At 33.2% G+C, this 25,242-nt stretch overlaps 1 protein-coding gene across 7 annotated transcripts in view; it reads right to left on the bottom strand.

Moving 5' to 3' along the window:
* The window catches only part of MARCHF1 (membrane associated ring-CH-type finger 1), a 906,067-nt gene that overhangs the window by 793,945 nt on the left and 86,880 nt on the right, over nt 1-25,242 (bottom strand). For 2 of the 7 annotated variants that reach the window (XM_074396769.1, XM_074396768.1), the window contains exon 2: nt 15,583-15,682. The exons of the other annotated variants lie outside the window; for them this stretch is intronic. The gene's annotated coding sequence lies outside the window, so the exon portion shown is untranslated. The remainder of the gene's footprint in view (nt 1-15,582; nt 15,683-25,242) is intronic. 7 annotated transcript variants of the gene reach the window in all.

Genomic DNA, 25,242 nt, shown 5'->3' with positions numbered 1-25,242 from the left:
AATCACATTGCCACCACAATAATAGCAGAAAAAAAAATTGATAAAGCTCAGTATTCATGCATGTTTAACAAACATGACACTAGGGAAAAAGGAAGTCATACATTCATCTTATGTATAAAACACTAACCATTGTAGCAATGCCAATATACCCAAAATTCAATGAAATTCCTATGAACGTCTAGCATTCCTCTTAGTACTCAATAAAGCATTTCTAAAATGTGTATAGAAGACTAAAGGGCCAAAATAGAAGAAGTAGAAAACGAAAGTTGAGGAAATCTTAAACCACGTTATTTTTTTAAGGCTGCAATAATAAACTCATGTACCCTAATTCCTGAGTAGAAAAATAGACTAATGGAATAAAATAAAGATTAAAAAACAATGCTTATATAAAATGTTGATATCTAATTGGGATGTCATTACAAACCAGGAGGTAAAGAGATGGACAATGTAATAAAAGACGCCAGGGCAAATTACTTGGTAGGGAGAATAATGGCCCTCAAAGATGTCGGTGCCTAATCCTGGAACCTGTGAATAAGTTACTTTGCATGGCAATAAGGGCTTATTAGATGTCATTAAGGATGCAGGCTGTCGGAGAGATCTTCCTGGATTATCCAAGTGGGCCCAGTCTAACCATGAGTTCTTAAAAATGGAGAACCTTTCTAAGCTGAGTTCAGGGAGAGATGTGGCAATGAAAGAATGGTTAGAGAAATGCGACACTGATGGCTTTGAAAAGAGAGATGAGAGGCAATGAGACAAGGAACGCTGATGTTCTCTAGAGATAGAAAAGGCAAGGATATGAATTCTACCCTAGCCGCCAGAAAGAAATGTGTCTGTCACCAACTTGATTTTAGTTCACCCAAGTTCATAGCTGATTTCTGACTTGTGAAGATTGTAAGATGATATATTTGTGTTACTTTAGGTCACTTAGTTTGTAGAAATTTGTTACAGTAGTAATAGAACAAATGGGTATCCATATGAGGCAAATTAAATTGGATACCTATCTCCAAAAGAAATCAATTCAAGGTGAATTCCAGGAAAATACAGAAGATATTTAGATCAAAAATAAATAAGAATTTTTGTTACTTTTGGTAGGTCATAAAACCAAGAAAAACAAACATTAAAGAGGAAAAATGAACATATATGACTATATCAAAATATAAAGCTTCTATATTTGGATAACATAAGGTGACAAAACAAATAATAAACTGTAATACTTGCAATATATAAAGTAAATGAATGAATATATATTTAGAATATACAATATATGAACTCCCAAAAATCAACACGAAAAATAAGACACAAAATAGAACAAACTACATGTGTAAACAAGAGAAGGAAAAAAAAAAGTGGCCGGGCATAGTGTCTCATGCCTGTAATCCCAGGACTTTGGGAAGCCGAGGCAGGGGGATCATAAGGTCAGGAGTTCAAGACCAGCCTGGACAACATGATGAAACATCCTGCACCAACGGCTCTACTAAAAATACAAAAATTAGCTGGGCATGGTGGTAGGCTTCTGTAAGCCCAGCTACTCGGGAAGCTGAAGCAGGAGAATAGCTTGAACCCGGAGGTGGAGGTTGCAGTGAGCTAAGTGCACCACTGCACTCCAGCCTGGCGACAGAGGGAGACTCCATCTACCACTCATAATTGCATGAAAAGAAGTTCATCTTCATAGATGAGCAGATAAATGCAAATTAAAACCACTCTGAGATGCCTTTTACATCCATGAGCATGGTAAAAGTTAGACTCTAAAAGTAATAATTTCAAAGATGGAAAGTAACAAGAACTCTTGTCCATTACTGGTTAAAGTATAAATGAGTACAGCCACTTTATAGAATATTACATTATGTAATACAGTTATGAATATGTATGTGCAGTGACTCAGCACTTTCATTGCCAGTATGTACTCAAGAGAAACAGGTGTGCACCAGGAAGATACAAAATGCTTACAATATTGTTTGTGATAGCAAAAAACAAAAATACACCCAATTTTCCAGCAAAAGGATTAAGTAAAAATAAATCCTGGTCTATTCTAACAGTGGAATAATATGTAGCCATTGAAATAAATCAGCTATAAGTATCAGCAAAATATGTTAAGTGAAAAAGAAGCTAAAGAAGTATATATACAATATGGTTACATTTATATGAAGTCCAAAAACTTGCAAAATAAAGAAATGTATTTAGAAACAGATTCACGGCAGGGCGCGGTGGCTCACGCCTATAATCCCAGCACTTTGGGAGGCCGAGGCGGGTGGATCATGAGGTCAAGAGATCGAGAACATCCTGGTCAACAAGGTGAAACCTCATCTCTACTAAAAATACAAAAATTAGCTGGGCATGGTGGCACATGCCTGTAATCCCAGCTACTTAGGAGGCTGAGGCAGGAGAATTGCCTGAACCCAGGAGGTGGAGGTTGCGGTGAGCAGATATTGCGTCATTGCACTCCAGCCTGGGTGAAGAGAGTGGAACTCCGTCTCAAAAAAAAAGAAAAATAGTTTCACATGTGAGAAAACTATAAGAAAATTACTACCTCTAAAAGAGGTAGCTCTTTTACCTTTTAATAATTCTGAGTAGCTGAGGGGATTTCAACTGGAATTAAATTAGTATTATATTTTTTAAGTCAGGTAGTGGGTATCAGCATTTATTTTAGCATCATTCTTTATTCCTATAGTTACATTATATATTTTCTATGCACTGAATGTGTTTTTGCATATTATACAATAAAAATGAGAAAATAAACAGTGGAAAATGATAAATAACACAATACAGTAATGGAGAAATAAATTATAATCTTGTTGAGTGATGGTGTATTACATAGGTATTTTCTTAAGTGTAGATGTATGTCCATGATGTATGCAGATGATTGTACCTACACATTCTTAATTATATATAAAGGTATATGTACACATTTTTAATGAAAAATACTAAACAAAGTACACCAAAATACTAGCTCCTATATTAATGAGATAAATGTTTGGATCTTTTTGTATTTTAAGTTTTATATAGTAGTTGTATTTGTCTGTTTTCACATTGCTATAAAGAACTAGCCAAGACTGGGTCATTTATAAAGGAAAGAAGTTTAATTGACTCACAGTTCAGTATGGCTGAGGAGGCCTCGGGAAATTCACAATTGTGGCAGAAGGCAAAGCGCAAGCAAAGCAGCTTCTTCACAAGGTGGCAAGGAGGAGAAAAGCCGGAAAAGCCAAGCAAAGTGGGAAAGAATCCCTTATAAACTCATTAGATATCGCGAGAACTCACTATCACAAGAAACTGCCTCCATGATTCAATTACCTCCACCTGGTCTCTCCCTTGACATGTGGAGATTATGAGGGTAAAGGGGATTATAATTCAAGATGAGATTCTGGTGGGGATACAAAGCCTCATCATATCAATAGGCATGTGTTGAATTTTAAACTCGGAGAAAAATACAATTTAGCATTTTTATAAGATTCCTACTAAAGAAATTTACAATCATGGCAGAAGGCAAAGGGGAAGCAATGCAACTTTTTCACAAGGTGTCAGGAAGGAGAAGTGCCAAGCAAAGGGAAAAGAATCCCTTAAAAAAACTATTAGATCTTGTGAGAACTCACTCACTATCCCAAGCACAGCATGGGGGAAACTGCCCCCAGGATTCAATTACCTCCACCTGGGTTCTCCCTTGACAGGTGAAGATCATGAGAGTAATGGGGATTACAATTCAAGATGATATTTAGGTGAGGATGCAAAGCCTAACCATATCGGTAGGCATGGATTCAATTTTAAACTCAGAGAAAAACACAAGTTAATTTTTTTTATAGGATTCTTACTAAAGAAAAACCAGAAAGTAATAAACCATCTATGCTAAGACATAAAATTCACTAGTTTAGTTACAAGATAGAATATGGCCTTCTAGAAAAGCAAATTAGCTTCTAACATACAAAGCGTTAGAGAAGATTCAAGTGACTGACAGATCTTAAACAGAGCTATTATTACAATTCAAACTACAGTAAAATATCCTCAGCAAGACAGATGTATGTGTTTCACTAGTTGGAGCAATAAAAATTTAATGAAACTCCATTGGTGGTGTTTTTAATCAGACAATTTCTTAAGATATTCTAGCTTATTCATAGATGCAAACCAAATTTCTAGAACAATATCATAATGAGAAAAAAAAGAACACAGGCAAATGAGAGCTGTTCAAAAGTTTAGGGAGTTTTTGTAAGAAATTAATGAAAATATTCAGTTAATACTGTATGAATTGCAGAAAATTTATCAAAGGCCCTCAACTCTCCAAAATCACTGTTTTTTTTTTTTTTTGACATAATCTTTATAGTACAGAAGAAAATGTCTCCAGCAATAAATCACAAAGTTAAAATTATCTAGTCTACAATTAAATAGACAGTGATGGTAAATCATTTGCTACCAAAAGAAACAAATGTCTTGTTTACTCAGGTTCTACTCAAAGTTTTCCTTGTTGGCAAGCAAGTGGTTAGCAAATCATACTTTACACGTACATGCAGCTTAACTATCAGTCAGCTCAGGAAGATGACTCAGGGCCTTATCTATACCTTCAAGTTTGCTCTTAGCAAGTAATTGTTTCAGTATCTACATCAAAAATGGCTTAAGCCTGCAACATTTTTCTGAATGATTAACAAGGTGCTAGTCAGTTCTTTATTAATCCAGATAGTTTATTTTTCGTAATAAGAGGGATTCATACGGATCAGCCAGAAAAAAAATTAAGAGGAAAATCACCTTGAAAGTTATTATATATTAGATGTGAAATCCTTTCCAAGTCCCTAGTATTTATACTTGTTAGTGCAAGTAAAGAACCCTAGTGCTAATTAGGTTTGAGATATCGCCATTTGGCCAGAATTTATGAACTCTACATGTCCCTTGGTGTGTCCTTCAGGGTCCACTTTTAAGCAGAGACGACACTACTTGAAGGTCGTTAAAAAAATATAATAAGAGATAAGGCTAATTTCATTTAATAAAATATAGTAACTACATGCCAATGAAAATTCCAAGAAAAGAAGCGGAGAGGATAGGAGCATGGGTCATTAATCTTGTCAAAAATTTAAAATTATATAAGAGAAATTGGGCATGATTTTCCTAGAAACTGTTTTCCTCATGGGCTGCTAAAGAGACTTCTACAGCAAGCAGCTCTTCATGCCCTCCTCCCAGTAAAAAGCTAATTGACTTATGAGAAATGTTAAGCTTGGAAGAGTCAGCATCCCTGCACTTATTTTTTATTCTACTCTGACATTAGAATAATCCTTGAGTGGAGGAAAGGTTAAAAACCCCTCTGGATAAGTGTTACTAATTAATGATGATTGTTCTCAACAATGTTTGGATAATTTTTCCTTGTCCCTTGACATAAACTTGATAAATAACTGAGAAGTGAGAAAGAGATTAGTGGGTTGATTAAATTCCACTCTGGTACTTAAAGTTAGCTTCACAAATTTAGCTATTTATAAATTGTCATGCATTGCTAATGTATGAGAGATGTAGATTTCATTTATCCTTGGTGGAACAAGATGAAGCGGTGAATTACTGAAGACAAACACAAAACAAAAGGAAAGAAAGAGGCATTTTCCCTTTTCCTTAAGAAGAAGCATCATTAGTTAAAAATATATTAATTGATACTAAAGAGCTATATTTAAAGAGAAAGCAATAAGCAGATTGATTACTCCAGGGATTATTGGAGAGACATTCCTTCTGTAGTTGTACATCCACAAAAATTCACAATATTTACCAAGGTCAAGTTATCCATTATACTATGATTAATTTGTCATTCTTTTGTTTATATAGTCCATATCTCCATCTCAATTCAATCTGTTTCAATTGCTTTCAAACATGCCACCATAGTCTTTCTCATTTCAACAACCTCTTCCACGTACTATTTCATCTCTTTTTCTTTTCATATTTTTGAAAAAGTTTGAAAAACTACCCGTTCTCCTACTCCATTTCCATGGAAATAGTTCATTCCATTCTAGTGGACATGGAATCTGTTCCTTCTCCAAAATTTAATTAGTAACCCTTAAATTGCTGAGCCCAAAATAGTAAGTTAGAGCTTTCATCTTTACCTCTCAGAAGCATTTAATAATAAAACACTACTTTCTTCTCTTTTACCCTTCTTCCTTGGATTCAGTCAAACAACATACTTACATTTTTTTTGTCTTTTTCCCCATCTTAGAAACCACTTCAGCTTTCTCCATTCAGCTATAAAATTGTGCTTTTCCTTAAAGATTAATCTCTTTCCTCTCACTCTACACTATCTCTGTAGCTAATTTTATTTCTGCACATTGCCTAGATACTGTGCATTTATACACATGTGTATGTGTGTGCATGTGCGTGCACACAAAAATATGTGGACATGTATATGTGTGTGTATATGTATATATAGTATGTATATATATACACACATATATATAAACTACAATGGCATAACAAATAGTGGCATTTTAAATTAGTGGAAATTACCCTGATTTGATCACTGCACATTGTCTACATGTAAAGAAATACTCTGTATATATAATGTGTATATATATATATATATATATATATATATATACACACATATATGTAGTTTACATATATATAGTATGTATATATATACACATATATATATAGTATATATAGTATGTATATATACACACACACATATATATATATATGAACTACAATGATATAACACAATAGTGGCATTTTAAATTAGTGGAAATTACCCTGATTTGATCACTGTACATTGTTTACATGTAAAGAAATACTCTGCCCCAAATAATAACCCAATTTTTTGTCAAATAGTTTATTTCTGAATAGAAGAATATGAAACATTTCCCTAATCATTATGTGTAATTACAATTAACTTAAAAATAAATGTGACAAAATATATATATTTTGCAATTATGGGGCTTTTGCCCCATTTGTCCCCTCCTTTGATGTCCTCACTTTCTTCAGATTCTTGCTTAGAAGTCACTCCTCTGTGGACCTCTTCTGACTTATTAAACATTGCAGTCCACTATAAGCTGCAAGAGGACAGGGATTTTTGCCTGCTTTATTTCCTACTGTATCTCCAGGGACTACAGCAATATCTGACAAACAGTGGGCATGTCATGAAAATTTGTTGAGTGAAGTAATAAATTCAATCAAATCACATCACCTATTTAAAGCACTTCACTGGCTTCACATTTCGCTTAGAATAAACAGAAACTCTTTTCATATAACGTAAGGTCATGAAGAACGCAGATACCCTCTACTTCTCCAGCCTCTTTTCAACTCTCCTACTAGCTTCTGTATCGAAGCCACATTGGACCTTTCTTCCGTTTTTTATATAGACTTCGTTGCATCACATCTCACAGCCTCTATACGTGTTCCTCCTCCTGCCTAGAAAGGATCATCCCTCCACTTTTGCCAACTAATCCCTGCTCGACTTTTAATCTCAGCTGGAGACCCATTAGCTTTAGCAAACCTGTGGCCTCCAGCCCATTTATTATATGCTTACATGTCAACATAAACTTCATACAGCATGTAACACAATTGTACTTTTATGTTTTAACAAATTATATTTCCCATATTGAAATGTAAGTTTCCTGAAAGGAGGAATTCTGTTTTTGCACATCATCAATTTTTTCAACATCCAATGTGCCATTCAGAACTTAGATATAGTCACAATACAGGTTTGTGGAATGATAGAGGAAAAGAATTAATGTTCCTTTAAATTAGGATGGCAAAGGTCATGTATAGAAAATTAGCTAAGTTGTGGTCCATTCATGATTGCTCTCGATAAAGGAGGACAGCTATGTAAAGGAAGGCTTCAAATTAATAACTAATAGATTTAAAAAAAAAAAAAAAAGAAGAAGAAAAAAAAAAGAAAACTGGCCAGGTGCTGTGGCTCATATCTGTAATACCAGCAGGTTTGGAGGCCAAGGCAGATAGATTGCTTGAGCCCAGAAGTTCGAGACCAGCCTGAGCAACATGGCAAAACTCTATCTCTACAAAAACACAAAAATTAGCCAAGTGTGGTGGCATGTGGCTGTAGTCCCAGCAACCTGGGAGGCTGAGGTAGAAGAATAGCTTGAATCTGGGAGGTTAAGGCTGAAATGAGCTGTGATAGCACCTCTGCACTCCAGCCTGGGTGGTAGAGCATGACCCTGTCTCAAAAAAAAAAAGAGAAAATACTAAGCAAAATAAAACATGTGAAGGATCATGTCAAAGGTAAGAAAAATTAGGGGAACATTTTTATTAAAAGCTTTGTTATCAAGCCACTAAATCAACTTGACTAACAAAATTGCAACTTGATTTAGTATTCAGAAAATTACATTATGTATAAACATATACTCATTAATCAAATACTAACGTAATTTCCAAATTAAACAGCATAATGTTACCTTATGCCAGAGGAGATCTTGAAAGATTGTTCAAATACGGCTCAGTGTGATTGGAAGTTCTGTATGGATGTGTTTTTGTAAGGATCCCACAGCAACACTTTAGTATATGTTTTTGAAATAAAATGTATCTGAGTAGCCGCAAAGTTATTCTTATATTTCCATTTTATAGCTGGAGATTCTGAAACCTTAACACATATGATAGGACCCAATATGGATTAATCCTTTTAGGAAGTCAATCTGTTTTTCAAAAGGAAAAGGGGAACAGTTAAAACAAAACCGTTGCCTGAAACTTATAAACATTAGAACGATTTCTTATTCACACCATCTGATTAGTGCATTTTATTTTTTCCCCAAGATTTAGACTATGAAATGAGTTAAGAATAACAAAAATAGGCCCATCAATACACTATGCACATATTTACCAAAATCTGCACATGCCTATGCACGTAAACACAGCTGATAATATATTAGGCTCATTTGTAGTTTTGGTCACTATAGACTAGTTTTCTTTTTAAATTGAAGACTAGTATACATTTTAAATGATTAGTCAAAATAAATAAATTAAAATGTGATCTAAATACCTCTTAGGTCTAAAAAAAAAAGGGCAAAAGTTAGAATATGCAGAAATGAAGAAATGCCCTAAATTTCTAATCTGACAAAAATTCATACAAGATTTAAATATTTTAGCAGAAAATAGAACAGAACTAATCATTGAAGAAGTTATAGAAAGGAAACAAAATAAACATCATATAGAAGGATTTTTAGATGATAAGTACACAAATTAATATACTAGTAAAAAACAAAGGATATATATTGATAAATAAATACATATGAGAGTCCTTTTGAAATAGTGATAAACTAGAACATCTGTCAAAAATAAAACGAAAGCTGCCTAGATACATAAATAAATAATAAAAAGAGGTTATATGCATATATGACATTTTTCAGAATCAAAAAACTCAATTTAAATTTCTGTAATACTATAATTTAAATGTTTATAAACCTAAAAAGTAGAAGAAAGAATGTTGAATGTTCACAATACAAAGAAATAACAAATATTTGAGATGATGGATATGCTAATTATCCTGATCTAATCACTGGACATTGTATACACATATTGAAAGGTAATTCTGTATTCCATGAATATATACAATTATTCATCAAATTAAAAAAATTAATAAATTGAAAATTTTTAGATAATTTAAATTTTTAGAAAATTTTTAGATCAAACTTTTTCTGAAACCGTAACTGTAAAATGTAAAAGAAAGTAACTGCTATATTGTTTATTTCCAAGTAGAAGAATATGAAATCTCTTCCTAATCATTATGTGTAATTACAATTACCTTAAAAATAAATATGGCAAAAGATACAAATCAACATTATACATAGAATATTAGCAAATTAAGACCAGCTTTGTATAACATGAGCCAAATGCCCAACTAAGTATGTATTATTCTGGAAATTTTTAAAAACTTTTTTTTAGAGAATTGATTCAAATATTTTATCACATCAATAACTTAAAGGGCACAATTACATGTTAATATGGGGCAAGAGCATATTTGATTAATTTTCAAATTCTTACCCTGCGTTACAGAGGTTGAAAACCTCTGTCGGTTATATTGAGATATTTTACACAAATTATTTCAGTTAATTCTCTTAATAATCCTATGAGAAGCATATATTGTTCATTTCAATTTATTATTGCTCCTATTTTAATAGCAGGTTTACAGAGATCTTTCCTCAAAATCATGAATATAACATAAAGCAGAATTGAAATGTGAACCTAAGTCTATACATCTTTAAACGGTGAACTCTTAAAAACAAATTGCATATTCCAACATGAGAATAGAAAAATCAATGGAATTGCCTAGAAAGAGTAGCAATAGACCAGTCAAATAAACTACAATAGTATAACTTAACGGTGGCATTTTAAATTAATGGAAAGAAATGAATTATTCAAGGAAAGGTGTTGAAACAACTGGTTAACCATTTGGGAAAAAAAAAAAAAAAAAAAAAAAACATTGATTCCCACCTTGTGACATAAAGCAATTTAAACAACAAACTCCTGAAGGATTATAGATTTATGTTCAAATATTGAAATGAAATTTATTCCACGTGTCAGCTTAACCCAGAAAAATAGAAGGTTGGTTGGCTTTCAAAACTTAGGTACATTTCAGGAACAAACATGAGGCACTTTAAAAATGGAAACTTCTGTTTTCCACTTCAAATCTTGGGGAACTCTTTTTTTTCTAACATTATTAGAACCTTTATATTAAGTGGTTAGATAGTAAGAATGCCACTGGGTAAAACTAGAATATCTATTTCTGTTTTCCTATTCCTGACCTCACTCTTTCCAGATATGTAGATATTAGTTGTAATTTTGTAGTCCTAAATATTTGCCTGATTCTATTGAACAAAAAACGCTGATAACAAAGAGAATGATTGAGCAATTGTACTATACTTGAGGAAATGAAGAGAAGACTGAATGGGGTATCTTCTATTTTTCTCCAAAAAATATGAAAAAAAAAAAAACCCACATTGTTTATAACCAACCTAAATACTCAAAAAAAAAATTGATTCAAATATTTCTGTGTTCACTTATTCTTATCTCTGTTAGATTACATAGTCTTCAGGTACATAGGCATCATTTATTGTTTTGTAAAAATAGATGCATGACATAGAATAGTGCAATCAATCACCTGAAACAGCCAAGCAAAAGCCTGATTGTGTCATGACGTTCTTAATTTGTTCAATTCATTCATGCTGCAAATAAATATTGAATAACTATCACATGCCTCTCTTCTAGGGTTGGACATACAAGTCATACTGTCTTCCATCAAAGGGCTTACATTAAAAGTCGAAGAGGATACAGTGTATTAGGCACTCTGCTAGGAATAAAACATGCTGTGTGAGCACCTGTGGATGGGGAGCATTGGTAACAATACTGATGAGTAAAATGCTTTTATGGGGGGGTTGATGTTAAAGTTGAACATGAGTGATAACTGTTAAGTGTTGTCCAAAAACAGAGATGGCTCGAATGGGAAGAAAAGATATTATCAAGTAGGAGAAAAATATGCGTACAGACCAGAGGCAAGAGAGAATATGGAGAATTACAGGGGAACTAAGAGTAGTTTGGTAGGGCTGCAATGCTGAGAAATGCCAAGCAAGGAGGTAAAAGGTCTGGGTCTTAAAGAACCTGAATATCACATTAAATTCAAAACTTTATCATCAGGGCAAGACGAAGCAGTTGACTGGAGATCGTTGTGTAGCCATCGCCTGTAAAGGAGCACCAGTGGCTATCATTCAGGCTGCACATTACACACACCTTACTGGAGGCTGCAGTCAGTCAGCATGTCCATCTTCTTCTAACAGATAATTTGAACTAGTAATAAAACATCCCTCACTTCTGCAAAACTCAGTCATACCCATCAGTCTGGGATCTCCAGGCTTTCAATCCCCACACCAGTCACATGCATCCCTCATCTGGCCCAATGTCATGTTTAGGCTTCATTCTATTCACAGGTTCACTCTACCCTATAGATTTGTAGTATCTAATTTATAAACTTGAATGAATCACTCTTTTCTCTGAATGTGATGTTTGCTTTTTTATATTAACTGAATGCCGTTTACATAAAGTTTGTTTCTTCTCCCTCACCTCACACATCTCATGGCAGGATCTTCCCTGCTCTCAACTACCACGTCTGTATCATTTGACTCCTTTATCCTACAAGCCCTATCCTCTCCAACACCCAAACCATCTATTTATCCATACGAGGTCATTTTATTATCAACAGAAATATCAATAAGCATTTTCAATTCAGAGAGAATTTATTAAACGTTAAATGATACTTGTGGTTAAGTAAGAGAATGACTGATTTTAAAAAGACAGCTGTATTTAACAATCAAGGTTAAGTTATGGCATGCTGAGGTCAATTCCATTGGAACAATTTAAGCAATGAATTGGAGATAAAAGATACTGAAACTAAGAAAACTTAGGACCTGAGATGCTAAGGTTTTGGGTGGATCACTATTGAAATCACTTAGTGGATAGGGGAAAAAATACATACTTTTAATTTGAATGTGATACAGGATTGTTTTTGAAATTTTATTAATTTAAGGATTCCTTGCATATGTAAGTATAAGCAAAATGAAGAGATATTTAGGAGGCTGCTTAACTTGTTTTTAATCCAGTCCTTAAGATAAAGAAAGTGAAAGAGAGAGAGAGAGAGAGAGAGAGAGAGAGAGAGAGAGAGCAAGAGAGAGCATGAAAACAGGCTGGTCTGGCTCAGTTTTCCAGAGTAGAAAAATTGTGCAGGAAATAGGACGCCCTATATTGTTTTGGTGTGCATACGCCTTTATAACATATCATGGCAATTAGGTAAGTAAGGATTTGAATATTCAGGTTCTAGTTACGTATCTTTAAAGAAGCAATCAACTTGAAAAAGCTGAAAAACTACTTTGCATAATAAACACTTTTAAATAGCTCCTACAGTCTTGTAAAGACACAAAACCAAGAACAGTTTGGTCTTCGTCTTGATGTGTAGGTTGTTCTTTATTGCTAGTCTCTTCCCCTCACAAATGCCTAATTAGCTGTCAGAATTTACCTTATATGTTGAGAGACAACTGCTTCAAAATCACAAAGGTATTTATTCATCACAACTGTCTCTTTCTGGCACACATTGAGAAGTAGCAATTACTTCAATACGGTATATGTTTAGTACATATTTTCCAAATTCAACATAAAAAAAATAGATACAAAATAACCCAAATATGGTTGAGTTTTTAGCTTCCAAAGAATTAAGCTTCTCCCAGGAAACTTAGCTAAAGCACATATGCCTTTATAGTGGTTGATTTTTTATTTCTTTCGTGAACTAATCACATAATAGATTAAATGTCAGCCTCATCAGCAAGTGTTTATTTTATAAAAGTAGGTTGACTACTGTGGGTGTAAATGTGGAAATATTTTTATAATAAGAAACTACCTGACTATGCTGACTAATTGGCTATTACTATCTATTACTATAAATTTTAAGAATTGTGAGGGCTTTAGAACAAAGATAATTACAATAAGACATGTCACTAGAAACTTATTTTCAATATAATCAAAGAGCCTAAAAATTAAACTACAATTTACTATTGAAGATATTTGGTCTGAAGTGGTGGTAGCTGTCTGTAGCCCCACTACTTAAAAGGCTGAGGCAGGATAATCACTTGAACCCAGGAGTTCAAGGGTGTGGCACATTATGATTGTGCCTGTGAATAGCCACTGCACGTCAGCCTGAACAACATAGCAAGACCCCATCTCTAAAAATGAAATGAAACAAAAATGTTTAATTTTATTTTTTAGGTGGAATATCCTAACACTGCTCCATTTTCTCTGTAGTTTTATTAAAGAGGCTAAACTGAAGCCACAGATTATACAAAATAAAAATTAATGATAACTAATACCATATATGTTTCTCCCAGCAGAACTCCTCATAAAAAATAGTAATCTGGACTACCTTGAGTCTCATCTTATCCCTGCCATGCTTGGGGGTGAGTAGGAGTAAGCACACAGATAAAATAATGACATAGCAACAGAGAAATCAAATTTACCTGATGAGATCAATAATCAAAATACTACATATACCAAAATAGCTCCAACAAAATGGTTATAGAACATGTTTTAGTACTTAGCACAATAGTCTACTTGTGCTCAACTCTCAAAAGATAAAGGGAAATTTTAGTTTCATACCCTGGTGGCATGAGTTTTATGAAACTTGTATTTAAACTGGCAACCTTACATGGGAGATCAGTATGCAACATTCCATATATCTGTTTTTAAAGTCAAATGTTTTCTGCTCTGTATTAGGATTGAGAAATTGAATACAATAATAAATAAATTACATCATATTTTTAAATCAATTCTCAACATTAAAAAAACTATAAATCTACTTTTAAACTACTCATACATCTATTAATATATTTTTGCAATGTTTAGTGCTAATTAATGTATAATTACTGAATCATTCATTCCAATTATTTTTACAAAATGTTACTTTACAAAAAAAATTAAAGTTATAAGAGCAAATGGAAAATTTACTCAGTTTCCTTGGTACTACAAAAGCATAGAAAGCGTGGAAATATGTGCTTAGAAAACACATATGCTCTTAGAAGGCATGGAAATATATACTATGTGTGGATATATATAAATATATATATGATATATATATGTATATAGAAGGTAGGAGGTGAACGAGCTTCTGGAAGTGCTTAAAAAAGACTTTCTTGTTGAAACTATTATATATAATATAAAATAAAATCATTTTATATTTGTATATAATAAATCTATAAGCAGATAATCAGAACATACTGAAATGACTTTTATGACTTAGGTTAACACAAACTGACCCAGAAACATCGATATAATTTAAACTAAGGCTGCTATGGGAAGCTTATAAGTATTTTAAATGGAAATGCTTTGTGGGTATAGGAGAAAACAGAAATGTACAGGCAAAGATTACATCCATGATGCATGTAATTGAAAATCCTAGGTTGCAGTTCTCAAGGTAAGAGACTCAACGCTGAGCTCTGAGTATTCCTATGGTTCAGAAGTAGCCGGTGATACTGTGCAAATGATGGAGAAAAAAGCAGAAGAAAAAAATAATTTTATAATATTAAATATTTATTTAAAAAATATAATTATATATTATATAATATAAATATGTAAACATATTTATATGTACATGTAGAATTTTATATTTTATATATTATATAAAATAAATGAAGTCTGAATTAGAGGTCATTTATCTCTCAGATCAAGGGTTCTACAAAGTCCACTGTCATTAACATTCAAATTAGGGTTTTCATGGGAATGCAAAGCAGAGGAAAACAACTCATCCTCAGAGATGAAATTGCCAAGGACTGCCTGTCATCATGTTTGATATTCTGTTCCTTGCCTGTCACTCCAAAGGACAGCCTCCAGGATAAGTTAATAGCAGTACAGTTTAAAACAATTGTTACATCGTAAGATATTGCTCAGTTTCACACAGTGAAGATGTCATGGAACGTCTTGATTAAAAAGCTGTACTACAAGGCATTCCTTAGACTCAGTAAACTGAATTTTTTAAAAGTCACCGAGACTTTCTCACTCTTCCTAATTATTTTGTGTGCAGCCCTAGTAGCATTTAAGTAAAACGTAACCCTTCCTTCAAACTGAGATCGTCCCAATATCTCTTACTTCAGGAGGTGCAAGAAAATCATCCATTTCAGCGTTGTGGTAGAAGCAGTGCTGGCATGACATGAAAACTAAACCAGTATCTTTGTCTTCGTAAGAGATTCTGAAAGAATAATTTAGAATACAATAGTTATTTAGAGTGGAATATTATTTAGAATCCAATAGTTATTCTTTAGAATAGAATATCAATTCTTTAGAATAGCTAATGCCTGATCACATAATTACATAAAGTTTTGCAAGTGGAAATAAAATTTCTTAAATATTCATTTAGAAAACCATTAGGTTCCAGTAATTTATTTCTCAGAGAATCAGAATATACTGAAATGAATTACATGACTTAGGTTAACATAAACCGGTCCAAAACCATAAAGATACATTTTATTTTATTTTATTTTATTTTATTTTTATAATTTATTTATTTTACTTTAGGTGAATACTATATCTGGCGTTTCTCCCCATTATCCCTCTCCACCCTTCCCTCTCTCCCCACCCCCCATTGTCTCTCCCCTACCCCCACTAACTGTCCCCTGTGTGTGATGCTCCTCTCCGAGTCCACGTGTTCTCTTTGTTCAACACCCACCCATGAGAGAGAACGTGTGGTGTTTTTCTCTTCTTGTGTCAGTTTGCTGAAAATGATGGTTTCCAGATTCATCCATGTCCCTACAAAAGGACACGAACTCATCATTTTTTATGGCTGCTTAGTATTCCATTGTGTATATGTGCCACATTTTCCTTGTCCAATTTATCATTGATGGGCATTTGGGTTGGTTCCAGGTCTTTGCTATTGTACACAGGGCTGCAATGAACATACATGTGTATGTGTCTTTATAATAGAATGATTTGTAGTTCTTTGGGTATATACCCAATAGTGGGATTGCTGGGTCAAATGGAATTTCTATTTCTAGATCCTTGAGAAATTGCCACACTGTCTTCCACAATGGTTGAACTAATTTACACTCCCACCAACTGTGTAAGAGTGTTCCTATTTCTCCACATCCTCTCCAGCATCTGTTGTCTCCCGATTTTTTAATGATCAACATTCTAACTGGCGTGAGATGATATTTCAGTGTGGTTTTGATTTGCATTTCTCTGATGACCTGTGGTGATGAGCATTTTTTCATATGTTTGTTGGCCTCATATATATCCTCTTTTGAAAAATGTCTGTTCATATCCTTCACCCACTTTTGAATGGGGTTGTTTGTTTTTTTCTTGTATATCTGTTTTAGTTCTTTGTAGATTCTGGATATTAGCCCTTTGTCAGATGGGTAAATTGCAAAATTTTTTTTCCCATTCTGTTGGTTGCCGATTCACTCTAATGATGGTTTCTTTTGCTTTACAGAAGCTGTGGAGTTTGATTAGATCCCATTTGTCCATCCTGGCTTTTATTGCCATTGCTTTTGGTTTTTTAGAAAGATACAATTTAAACTAAGGCTGCTATGGAAAGCTTATGAGATTTAAAAAGGAAATGTTTTATGGATGTCAGGAGAAAACAGAAATGTTACAGATGAAGATTACATCCACAATCCATGTTGTTGAAAATCTTAGGTTGCTATTCTCAAGGTAAGAGAATTAATGCTGAGGTCTGAGTAGTTATAGGGTTTAAAAGTAGCCAGTGATACCGTGCAAAGGATTGAGAAAAAAAGAAGTAGAATAAAAAAAAAATCTTATGGCAAAAGCTAGAGCTACTTGGAAAACTTTATAGTACATTAAAATTCAGAATTGTGATCTTAAAATCAATATTCTTAGTAAGGGTTGAAAAAGGGAATCCATTGAAATTAATTGCAAGAATTATTAACAGGAAAGAATAGATAAATGAACAAAAACTAAAAAAAGGAAATCAGCTGTATGAAAATTTCTATTAACAGGTATGAAAGCAAAATTAATAAAAACTAATTGTGAGAGAAAATGGGTAAAGAGAAAGTCATCAAGCTAGATTAAATGCCATATTAGAAGATAATATAGTAAATAAAATTGAGACTTTCCTAACAATTATAATTATCTCCACATGATTATATGTTGCTATGTAAATGTGAGCCAAATGTTCATCTTTCACTACATTTCTGGAGATCTATCAACACGAGTGGGAGCCCTGTTGAAACATGGAAAATATTCGGAGGTGAGAGTTTTCTGACTTTAATCTCTCAGAAATCTTTGGCATTTGTCACTGACTGTCAGTAAAGTATATACATTTAGTTTCTCAATCAATTAAAACTTGTAAAAAAAAGTCTATTACTCTGACTTCTCTTTTATTCCTTGTCTATCCAAATGGTTTAATTGTACTTGCTAGAATTGGCTATGTAAAAATTCCTTAAATCTTGAATCCTTGAGATTTGGAATGTTTTGGATAAAATATTTTATTTTTCTATTATTTGCTATACTAATTATTCCCCCAACAAATTTAATAAGTTTCAATTTATTCTAATTAAGCTGGTGTCCTCCTTAGTTTACAACAGATATTTTCTGGCTGGATATCTTTGTTCACTATAAAACAAACACTAGTGTCTGTGGCTTTATGTGTTAGATTCTAATGATAAATGAACAGTAAGTGACATCCACTCCTGATGTTGTGTGATATCAGTCCTAGGAAGACTGTGAACCTCTGTGTGTGGCTTTGATCACTGACACAGTCTTAGTGGTAATTTCTAGTGTAGTTTAGTATTCTGCAATTTTATAGATGGTTTTAGATTTTTTTGATATCCGGAGTTTGTAGGTTTTGAAACTAAACCTGAAATACATGAATAATTATGTAGACTTTCATAATCACTATGAAACAGATTTTTTTTTAAGTTAACTTTGACTTCAAATGCATTTTGTTGATGTGGCCCCTTTTCTGTGAATTATAGCAGGTGAGATGTCACAGCAGGTAGGAGTGAATGAGCTTCTATAAGTGTTTAAAGAAAATAAAAAATCCCTGTTCAAACCACCGTTTCCCAGATTTAAGCAAGAGCGATTATCCTTCGCTGGTCCATCTCCCTTGCCTCACATCTAGTGAAACCCTCACAGGCTGAATATACAAGTCTCTAGTCTACCATCCCATCTTCAGTCAAGGACTTTTCAAAAATCTGATCATTGTTTTCTTCAATGGCTTATCAAAGTGATTCAGGAGCTTTGATCAAAGATCAAAATATTCAGCCCTTTAGGCTCTAATCCCAGCCTGTCTTTCAAGCTCCATCCCTACCACTTCAGTCCCACTTCTGTCTACAGTTCAGCCATGACTGTTACTTGTTTCTTAATTGTTTGATGCCTTCATGTATTTTCCTAAGGCTTCTCCTGCTTCACCTCCTTCTCTGAAATTGCTTTTAAATCCTCCAGTACACACACACACACACACACACACACACACACAGACACACACGCACACACGTTTCTTTTCCTGTGCCCTGAAGCACCTCATATATGTCTCTGTAATAGCATTCACATATCGAGTTGTAGTTATTTATCTTCATATCTATTTTACCACTAGAAATATACTCTTTCCAGTCAGAGGCTGTATCTTATCCATCTTGTATCCTAGACACCTTGAATAGTCACCAGAGCTTGCCAGTAACTCTGTACAAGTTTGATGAATGGATGAATAATGATGTTTTATAATTATATTAAAAAATCAGAGAGACCTGCTCATTAATAATCACATTATTTGAAATTTCATCAATTGAAACAAACAAAAATACATTTCATCATAAGAATGTTATATAAACTGTTGAGGTTTACTAACATTGCTTTGTAAAAGACAAGCACTTATATTCAGAAGCATTACTAGAGGTCTAAACCCTATGTCCTCCACTTCAAAACTTTTGTGATGTCATCAAATTAGAATCATGAATGGGGAAAAAAGAGAAAACAATGCTTCAGAAGAAATTAAGTACAGAAGAATATCTCTCCTGCAAATATTCTTAATTACTTACTTAATTCATTTTTGTTAATAATATATTAGGTGGAAATTTCAACTACCTGGTTTAAAGATAAATGAATATTTAATTTATACTTAATTCAAAGAGAAAATACTTTCAAATAGTGAAAATCATTTGAAAAGTATTCATACTTCACTTTAATGAAAGGTAAGAATTTATTTTATGCTAAATACCTCAAACTGTCATATACATAGCCTGTGAAGGAAAGACCATGAAAAACTATCCTTAAAATCTAATTGCATTTAACTTCTAGGAATAGACATGTATCTCCAAGCAAGGACAAAGAAAATCCAAGTAACTATAGGTACAAATATACTACTAGTATGTTATTTAAAATCTTTGAATTGTTTAACTTTTCTTTATTCATTTTTAAGCAAAGATGTTTTTAAAATTATGATGCTTATCTGTAGTATTATAATTGTTTATTATCTTTAAGTTAAAATTTCAAAAAAAATTCACACTACCCCAGAGACTATGATTAAAGGTCAAACTCTGTAGATGACAAAGCATATCATCAGATTACCAATTTTAAATACTTGATAATTTTTGAAAAATTGAGTACAGTTTTTCTATTCTGATTTTATAATTTGACATTTAAAGCAGCATTTTTGATTACTCAAATTTGGATTGGGTAATAGGAGTCTTTTTTTGGAAAGGATATCATGTGATTGATTTTTAGTTGCATGCAATTAAAACCATGTGTTGTATATCATTTCTAGTGCCACAAATTTAAATGCAATAAACTTTCCTTAAACTACCAGTTTTTAGAATGGTTAATTTAGTAACAAAATTATCTCATTAGTAGAAAGTGATGTCTGGATTAACATTTTACATGTCATAAGACATAATTATCATTTATTTAAACTTTATTCAGTACAGTCATACGTCACTTAATAATGATGATAAGTTCTGAGAAATGTGCCATTTGATGATTTCATCATTGTACAACCATCACAGAGTACGTGCACTTCCACAAACCTAGATGGTATAGCCTACTATACCCAGGATATATGGTGTAGCATATTGCTCCTAGGCTATAAACCTGTACATTATGTTTCTGTACTGAATACAGTTGGCATGTATTGTAGGCACACACAATTGTAACACAATGGTAGGTATTGTGTATTTAAATATAGAAAAGGTATAGTTAAAAGGTGGTATTATAATCTTATGGGACCATCCTTTTACATGGAGGTGGTTGTTGACAGAAGCATCATTATGTGACCCATGACTGTATTTCCTTAATGACTCAGAGGTGCTTTTGATGTGTTATATTCTCTCAGGAATTTTACGATTACTTATAGTTACCATAATGTATTCATTCATTGATTCATTCAATAAATATTATCGATACTGTCATATGCATTTTTCTAAAGTCACAATGAATTTTGGTTTACATATTGTCAACTAATAAGAATTTTTCATATTTTATTGAATTTACAATGCCATTAATTATAAATGTTCCATTATTTTATGTGCCACTAAGGAGAAAAAAACTGTTTGCTATTTAAAACACTGACACTGTGATTTCTTACCACTTAGAACATTTATATTTATAAAAAGGGCTCCTTTAGACTTATTTATACATAGATTTTTACCAACTCCTCTTGAAAAATTAATGCAAAATAGATTAAGTGTATTGCTAAAACTGTTTTCATAATGAAAATCTAACTTCTATGAAACACTTTACAATTCAAAGTGATTAATGGTTATGTGTTTTGTTTTGTTTTGTTTTTCATATAGCATTTTCTTCTAGGCCATCAAGCAAATTGGTGAACCAGCATTTCTTAAAAGAGAGTTCTGCTATTGATTCCAAGCTTCTTACACCTATACTGCAGGTTTTGAGGCTGATGCTTTCTTGATCTCACAAGATGTTAATAAACAGTTTTCAGATAACATGCACAAATCATATTCCCCCTCATGTTATTTTCACACAGTTTGTTTACAGAACTACCATGGTTTTGCAGGTTTACTCTCATGTCACCAGGATTAACAACAAGATCTGTTCATGCAAATGCAATAAAAACTGTCTCAACTATCACCTAGACAGTAGCAAACATAATTTACCACCATCTGAAAATTGCATATCAATTTCAGAAATGTGAAAATGTATAAAACAACTGCATCTTACACTCAATGAAAAACAATAGCCACAAATTTATGTTAATATTAGTAACTGACTTTATTTTAATATATGTTGTTAAATCATAAATTCAAGATTATGTGAATTTTGTAATCATTTAAAATTCGCTTGACAAAATTGCCTTTCCTACAGGTTTAGGGAAGAATCAATATAACTCTTCCCTAAAATCTTCTACTAATGCTATAATTTTCAAGATATCATATACCACTTCCTTCTAACCAATCAGTTGACTATCCAGTCATTTTTCTTTAACAACACCCATGAAAGTCACATTGGTTCATGAAGTGTCTTCTTGCCCTTCTTACCAATGATTTTTATTGTTGCTGAGTATAAGAAATTATTTGAACATGAAATACAAATTCATACATTTCTATATAATAGTAATTGCTAAATTAAATTAAATTTAGCCTAAAATGTCTCTGTACCTTGAATTCCTGCATAGCAAACTTCAATCTAGCTTAGTATGTGGAAAAGAAAAATTCTGCAACCTAATTGTATATTCTCTTTTTTTTTGTTTTTTTTTTTGTTTTTTTTATTGTAAGTGGGCAGTTCATAATTGTGTTGACTTACGGGTTCTGTGTGTGACAAAAAAATCTATGGGGTACAAAATGATGATGTTATGATATATGAATGCAATGTGAAATAATTAAATCAAGCTAGTTAACATAGCCATCACCTCAAATACTTAACATTTTTTTGTGATAAGAACATTTGAAGTTTACTTAGCAATTTGGAATGTATAATACCCTATAACTATATTCACCATGCTGTGCAATAGAATACACAAAAGGAGAAAACATATTCTTCCTCTTTGAACTTGTATACCCTTTGCTCATCACTTCCCCATTTCCCCCTCCTCCAGTTCTGCCACTCCCATTCTACTCTCCATTTCTGTATGTTCATTATTTTAATTCCACACATAAGTGAGAACATGTGGTACATGTCTTTCTGGGCCTGACTTATTTCACTGAGCATGATGGTCTCCACTTCCACCAGTGCTATCACAAATTTCAGAATTTCCTTCAGAATTTCCTTCTCTTTCTATTTTTTGGAGGGAGATAGATTCTCACTCACTCTGTTGCCCAGGCTGAAAGGCAGTAGTTCCATCTCAGCTCAATGAAATATCTGACTCCCAGGTTCAAGTCATTCTCCTGCCTTAGCCTCCCAGGCAGCTGGGATCCCAGGCCTGCACAACCATGGCCAGCCAATTTTTGTATTTTTAGTAGAGACGGACTTTCACCATGTTGGCCAGGCTGATCTCGAACTCCTGACCTCAGGCAATCCACCCACCTCAGCCTCCTAAAATTCTGGGATTATAGGCGCAAGCCACTGCACATGGCTGCAATACATTTTATTAATCCATTCATCTGTTGATGAGCAGAGGTTGATTCCCTAACTTGGCTATTGTGCATAGCATGGCAATGAAAATATGAATACATATATCCCTTCAACAAACGGATTTCAAATCTTTTGCATTAATACTCAAAAGCGGGATTTCTAGATCATATGATAATTCTATTTTTAGGGTTTTTTTGGGGGGGTAATCTCTATACTATTTTCCATAACAGCTACACCAATTTGCATTTCCACCAACAGTGTATTACGGTTTCCTTTGCACTATATCCTCATCAAAACCTATCTTTTGTTTTATCATTTGAAAACAATTGTTTTAAAATAAAGTACAGGATGATTCAAAATATAATAATAAACATTCTAAAAGATGTTCTGGCAGGTGAGGGATTATATCTCATTGTGATATTAATTTGCCTTTATTGATTAGTGATACTGAGCATATGTTTATTATCTGTTGGCTATTTGCATGTCTTCTTTTGAGAAATGTTTTTATCACTAGAATGCATGGATGGTTCAAAATACACAAATCAATAAATGTGACATGCCACATTAACAGAATGAAAGACAAAATCTATATAATCATCTATTAGATGCCAGAAATCATTTGACAAAATTTAATATCCTTTGATTATAAAAACTCTCTCTTATCTTCCATTCTCCAGGCAGAGAATGAGAACAAGAGAGAGCACAGGAGAGAGAAAAAGACGACAAAAAAAAATTGACCAAATTAGATGTCGAGGTCATACCTCTCCAACAATACACTTGAGTGTAAATTTAAAAAACAAGAAATGTAACTCAACACCATAAAGTTCATTTATGAGGAGCCCATGGCTAACATTACACTCAAAGCATTTCCTGTAAGATCTGGAACAAGACAAGAATTTCTACTGTGTTTAGTCCTTTTGTCTTGCTCAATAAAATACCTGAGCCCAGGTAATTTATAAAGAAATGAGGTTTATTTGACTCATGTTTATTTGAATCATGTTTCTGCAGGCTATACAAGCATGGTGCCAAATCTGCTTCTGGTAAGGGCCTCCGGAAGCTTCTACACATGGTGGAAAGTGAAGGAAAGCCAGAATGTGCAGATTACATGGTGACAGAATGGAAGCAAGAGAGAGGGACAGGAAGTGCTAGGATATTTTCAACAATCAGCTCTTGGTTGGGCACAGTGGCTCATGCCTGTAATTCCGGCACTCTGGGAGGGTCAGATGGGTAGATCACTTGAATGCAAGAATTCAAGACCAACCAGCCTGGGCAAAAAAGTTAGACTTCATCTCTACAAAAAATTAAAAGAAATAACCAGTCACGGTGGTGTTTGCCTGTAGTCCAAACTACATGGGAGACTGAAGTAGGAGGATCACCCAGGCCCAGCAGATCAAGGCTGCAATGAGTTATAATTGTCCCACTGCATTCCAGCCTGGGCAACAGAGTAAGACCTTGTCTCAAAAAAATAAAAAGTGAATTTATAAACAACTTTTAAAAATCAGCTTTTGTGAAAACTAAGATGAGAACTCACTCATTATTGCAAGGATAACACTAACCTATTTACAAGGAATCTGTCCCATTATCCAAACACCTCCTACCAGGCCCCACTTTTAACATTGGGAATCAAATTCCAACATGAGACTTGGTAGCCAAACAAATCATATCAAACCATAGGACCTACTCTCCCACTTCTGTTCAACATAGTATTGAAGTCCTTGCTAGAGCAATTAAGCAGGAAAAAGAAATAAAATCATTCAAATAGGAAAAGGAATAAAATTGTCACTGCTTGCTGATGGCATGATCTTATAAGTGGAAAACCCTAAGGACTTTAGCAAAAAACTGTTAGAACTAACATCAGTAATTCTAATATCTAACAGTTAGATACTAGAACTGATACTAGTAGTTGTAGAATTAACAGTAAAGTTGTAAGATAAAAAACCAACATAGAAAAAATTGGTAGCTTGCTTTTGATTAGTGTCAATACATTAAACATTTACAAGAAAAATAGAAATAAAAATCAGTAGCATTTTATACACTAACAACAAACTTTTTGAAATGAAGTGTTGTGAAAAATAGAAAAATAAATTAACATCCAAAAATAAAAATAAAAATAAAGGAAACAATCACAGTCACAATAGCTAAAAAAAAACTAAATAAATAATTTAGAAATAACTTGGTCAGGTAGGTGTTAAAATCCATACTACCCAATGTGACCTGCAGATTCAAAGCAATCCCTATGAAAATCCCATCATTTTTTATAGAAATAGAAAA

The sequence above is a fragment of the Saimiri boliviensis genome, chromosome 3 (assembly GCF_048565385.1).
Source record: "Saimiri boliviensis isolate mSaiBol1 chromosome 3, mSaiBol1.pri, whole genome shotgun sequence".
In the NCBI taxonomy this organism is placed as follows: Eukaryota; Metazoa; Chordata; class Mammalia; order Primates; family Cebidae; genus Saimiri; species Saimiri boliviensis.
The sequence above is the reverse complement of the archived record's forward strand: the minus strand, read 5'-3'. Positions and strand labels throughout refer to the sequence as shown.